The sequence below is a fragment of the Antedon mediterranea genome, chromosome 5 (assembly GCF_964355755.1).
Source record: "Antedon mediterranea chromosome 5, ecAntMedi1.1, whole genome shotgun sequence".
Lineage (NCBI taxonomy): Eukaryota > Metazoa > Echinodermata > Crinoidea > Comatulida > Antedonidae > Antedon > Antedon mediterranea.
The window spans coordinates 13,725,024-13,731,107 of NC_092674.1; positions in this window are offsets into that span (position 1 = coordinate 13,725,024).

Below are 6,084 nucleotides of genomic sequence, written 5' to 3' on the forward strand. Positions count from 1 at the left end.
GTATCATTTGAGGTTTGCTGGATTATTTGAGTGGTAGCTGACGCATTTGAAGGGTAGCTGGCTAAAATATTTAGTCATAATTTAATTATTGTAAATAATTCACTCACATTATGAGTGAGTTCAAAAGTGGAAGAAAAAAAAATTGCAACCAAATGTTTTTAATTTTTCTTTTAGGTTGGCGGGCTGACTTTACCAAACGAGGGTGAATGTCATTTAGATGATCAAGGATATTATAGGCCTACTCATTCTGTAAAAAATGTAACTAATTTTCTGATTTACTTTTCTGATTTCATTTTTCATTGTTGTGTTACTTATGTAAATACGGACAATAATCCAAATAGGCCTACGAGATTGAATTGAAATCATATAAAAAACACAATTAATTAAATTACAATAATAATAATACGGTCAACCCTACCAACTGAACTCTCTGAAAACTGAAAACTTTCCCAAAGGCAGACGTTTCTTGAATTATAAATTAATTTTTACCATTAAAAACAAAAGATTTCTGATATTGGGAGAGTTGACTGTATTATCTATTAAAAATCCACATAATTCTATCAGAGGGGAAACAAGACAAAATGGCGCAGGCACTATCTGAACCCACGCTTTCTCAAATTCCTTGTTATGCATTCCACTCCCTCTCTCCTATTATGCTAAAAAGAGGTAAATTCAAAGTATGATTAATATACATATTTACTTTGTTTATTTTCAGGATTTTCTATCTTTAGGACAGCTTCATGAGAAATTATTAGAAAGAAATGTAATTCCAATTTTTGCAGTAGCAAAATCAAAACAGCGTGACCACCAAGCCACAGCTCCACTCCCTCTCTCCTATTATGCTAAAAAAAGGATCAATACAAAGTATGATTGATATACATTTTACATTTACTTTGTTTATTTTCAGGATTTTTCTATTAGAGGATTTTATTTGATTATAACTATTACCATATTAAAACTTAAACATTAAACGTATCCCTCGAATAAGCACCTACCTCAATGAAATCCGCCCCCACCTCTGCCCCAAAAGGCCAACCCATTCTTTTAAAAATGTACACTTTTAAAATAAAAACGTAAAAGACTTTTTGTTAATGCCAAAACTGTCTTTATTATTTTGTGTTTGTCGCCCTCTAATTGGAAAAGGTTGTCAATGTCAAAGGAAAATTAATATGGCTGCGCCCATGCAAGCATGTTGAGATGTTGGCTAAACTAGTTATTTGCAGTATAAAACAATCACATAGAAGCTATTAAACATTAATGAATATGCAATGTAGTTGTCCATATCAGGGACATTCAACTGTACGGTAAATATCTGTACCCCTTTGATTGAGTTTACATGTTACAGTTTTATTTGATATGTTTGTGTTTATAAATTATGCCTAGGGCCTAGGCTATAGGCTAGGCCTAGTCTAGTAGTAGGCCTACTAGAGAGAGGTAGGCCTAGCTAGCCCTTGGTCTAGCCTAGTTCTGGTCTAGCCTAGGCTTAGCCCATTTATCTTACGTATGATTACTATTGCAGTTAATCGTTGAAGATCATATCAGGTCAACGCATAAATTAACAGTAACCAAATAAAATAATAAAAACACAATTAATTAAATTACAATAACTAGATGGTTCGCTCGCGTACCATCTAGGTCGTTCCCACAGATGGTTCTCGAATATACAGTAATTTCAGCGTAACAAAACTGGCGATTTCAAATGTACTATAATACATTGTCGTTTACAGAAACGAATAAATAGACACAATGATTTATGTAGTCAACTAAAATTAGCACCCTGGGAATTACTTCCGAAGGAGAAACTTATCACAAAATGAGTTCAAATTTTTGATTTGGACTCATTTAAAGAAACCCAATTTGTGTTTTGTATAGGGTTGAGGGATGGGAAAGTGGATAGGTACAAAGAGGAACAATTTTTAAATATATTCTTTATCCACTCAGTAACGAAATATTGTGTTCATGTTTTATAAACCTATACATTATATACCTCTAAATACAGTAAAACATTTGCGATTTAATACTTTGTTAAAACTGTCACTGTCATAATCGATTGAAATATTAAAGTATATGTCACGATACACCACTACGACGTTTATATTTTTGGTAATTATTAATTAATACAAACGTTGAGAAGGAACTGTCAGTATAAAGTTTATTTGTATATAATAATGTGTTTATACAGTATATCTAACAGTAGAGCCTATCCACAATGTCAGTAATACAGTTTATTATTATCTAACAGGACGAACATTCACAGTAAGAAATGTTCAATTCAAATGAGGACCAAAAATAGTTAATAGGTATTTACAGTATTGTCAAAGTATTGCAAGTTTATTCTCAAAGGGCCCATATATTTACCTACCGTATGTGTTAAACCAAGGGCTCATAAATTTACCGACTTGTGTTAAACCAAACTCTGGCAGACTGAGAGATTGGGATGTTCCATTCATCGCAAATCAATACATTTTTATAATCGTATATTAAATCTATCAAAATAGTATTTTTTTAAGAAAATCGGCCTGTCTTCAACATTATGATGGTGTACTGTTCAACCGGTTTTCAGCTATTAAAAACAATTATCGTAGGAGGAGATAGGAAAATGCGAAGCCTCCTCGCATTTTTGTGGCGGGTATTTTTCAAGATGGACATCCATTAGACAGTGTATACCACGATCGGAAAACACCCCTTTTTGGGGCAAATCGTTGAACCTATATTCATTTTAATCGTCAATAACTAATTATCTAACTTAATTTAATTAGTAAACAGGGTTACATCAGGTGGTTAAAATCAGTACCGAAAGTACGAACCAACTTTACATACCATCGAGTAAAAATTCTAGAAGTAAGGCGCGATTTACCTAATTTTGCCCTTACGTAAATTTATATATAGATATTAACGCCGTGGCTAAAGATATGGTAACGTATCCTAACTTCCGTTTACTAAAGGTACGGTAAAATTGCATTGCGTCATAGGCCCGTTTCTGCTGCCAAAAATATACCGTATATATACGGTATATGTTATATACGGTATATTTTTTGGCAGCAGAAATGGGTCTCATAAAAAATATACCGTATATATTTGCGGTATATATACTGCATAAATATCCCCATCGTTTGTGGATATTATACGGTATATTCCAAAATATACCGTATATTTCGTTCCCCGTTTCTGCTGCACTCAAAATATACCGTAAATGTGACCCGACTCATGACACGAGGTCAAAAACTAACAGAGCGCGACGCGTTTGTTTTGGTTTTTCTGCTGCATTGAAAGTTGAAACACACGTGTAAAAGCAAGCAACAGATCAAAATGTCACTGTGGACCGAACAAATCACTATTTTTGCAATTCAATTGTGGGGGGAAGCGAAGGTTGGGGGGAGACTGCATGGCAACAGAAGAGATACCGAGATTTTAATTACAATAAATCGAATTTTCTTACACGACAACAACGTCATGTAAAATCATGGTAAAATACTGTATAATAGAAAATGGAAATTAAAACGGCAATATAGGATAATATAGCATAATATAAACTCAATTTGAATAACAGAGTTTATTTATAGTGACATTTCTAGATTGTTCTTGTATGTGCGGTGTAAATTCGTTGCCACTTCTGCTCATTAGATTTAAAATAGAAAGCAATGCTACGACGTTTTGAGAAACCATCATTGTTTTGTTTTTGTCAGCATGTACCGGTAGGTAAAAACCTCACTACACGAGGTCAATCCATACTTCTCACGAAATGCATTTTGGGTAATGAAAGCCAACTTTTTTACAACCCACCCACGAAGTATGTGCAGCGGAAACGGTGCACGAATTTCATATACGGTATATATACGGTATATTTATACGGTATATTTTGGGTTGGCAGCAGAAACGGGCCCATAGTCAGCCAATGGGGTGCTGGTACGTGTCTGACGTCATCGAATAAGGAAAACAGTGATCAACCGGCGGCTTAACATTTTCTTATTATGCTTCATTTATCGCTATTATCCCCGTCGTGTGACAAAACTAAATGTAGCCTAGTAGGCCTACGTCTGTTATTATTGATAGGCTAAAACATGTTTATTTTAATTCTAGAATACAGACATTGACCGTTTCAAAAGAGGCCTACTACGTACTATAACCATGCTATAGCCTCGGTATATGGGTTAGCCAGGCTGGGGCCAGCTGCACGTGTGTGCGCTGATTTCTGTGACTAAGACCTGGGGCTAGGCTAGACCTATTGTCTAAATCATAGTATTTGAGGGCCCCTTTATTGTCCGCATTTGCTTTTTGTTTATGGTCACCATCTGTAAACAAAGTTTATTATTAAAAAATATAGGCCTAAATAGGCAATTTGGAATAAAAATAAAACCCTCATAGTAACTATAGGCCTATAAAATGGCTACTTAATTTTTTAAAAGATAGAGAACAGCGTGTTAAGCTTAATCACACGTTGTCCTCGTTGTTGATAGTTAACACGGGTATTCCACAAGGTTGTGTGTTATCACCTTTATTGTATACAATATACACAAATGATTGTAAGTCAAATAATACAAAAACTGAGATTATTAAATATGCAGACGACACTGCTCTGATTGGTTATCTGGATTCAAAAGATGATTCAATGACAGGCTTCTTAGACAGTATTAATATTTTTCACAAATGGTGTAAAGATAATTTTTTTGATCTAAATATAAATAAAACTAAAGAGATGGTTTTTGATTTTCGGAAGAAGATAAACTACCTTCCCAAGATCAAAATCAATGGTGAGACCATTCCGGAAGTTAAAACTTACAAATATTTAGGGGTTGAAATTGATAATAAACTTAAATTTGATGCAAATAGTAGGTGCATATACAATAAATTACAAAAACGTCTCTTCTTTCTACGCAAATTAAACTCTTTTAAGATTGACCGTACTATTTTACAACTTTTTTATACTTCTATCTTAAACAGTGTACTTAGTTTTTGCCTAATATGTTATTATGGTAATTCACGTTTTAAAGATAGACTTTTACTTAATAAAATAGTTAAACAAGGCAGTAGAATAGTAGGCTCTGAACAAATTCAACCTGAAGTTTTATATAAGGAATTAGTAATTAAAAAATTGAAAATTATTTTAAAAGACCACGCTCATCCTCTGCACTATAAATTTAACAAAAGTCAACGTTGTGACAGACTGTGGCAATTCATTCGTCCCTGCCGCTATACGATTATATAATGAATGATAATATCATTCATTATATAATCGTATAATCGTATTTTATGCGCTAGTTTTATTTTTTGTAGTATTTTAAATCGACTTTTTAGGATTTTATATGTATATTTTGTATGGCTTTTTTTTATCGTATTTTATATTTTATGTACTGTATCCATTTTATATTTGTATGTACTGTACTTTTGAAAAGGCCAACAGAGTTTCCCCATGGGGATAATAAAGTTTTAATTGAATTGAATTGAATTGAATGGACGAATGAACTAGACGCAACACAATTTCCAACATTGAATTATAATTCCTTTACTTCTAATTTGGCTATCAACTTCTAGTCTACTGTAGTTTAGTGTTTAATGTTGTATAATGAAATAATATTTAAGATTGAGTGCATGATTTAAACCAACCACATGATCTTGCTCTATTACTACAGCATTGACGATTCTGGATTCAACATTACTACGTCTAGCCCCGAGGCTGAGTCACAGAATCATAAGCGCACACATTCTTGCAGCCTGGCGACGCCGATAGGCATTCTCTATATAGCTACAGACGCGAAGTGAAAAAAATCCAAAGTCCATTGGCTGATTATGACGTAATGCAATTTTACCGTACCTTTAGTAAACGGAAGTTAGGATACGGTACCGTATCTTTAGCCACGGCGTGATATTAATACAGTCACCCTCTCAACTGAACTCTCTAGAAACTTTCCCAAAACCAGACGTTTCTTGAATTAAAAATAATTTTTTACCATTAAAAACAAATTCAGAATACCAGATTTACCAGACATTTAGCCCAGCCCAAATATTTCTGATATTGGGAGAGTAAATCCACATAATTCTATCAGAAGGGAAACAAGACAAAATGGCGCTTGATAACTATCTGAA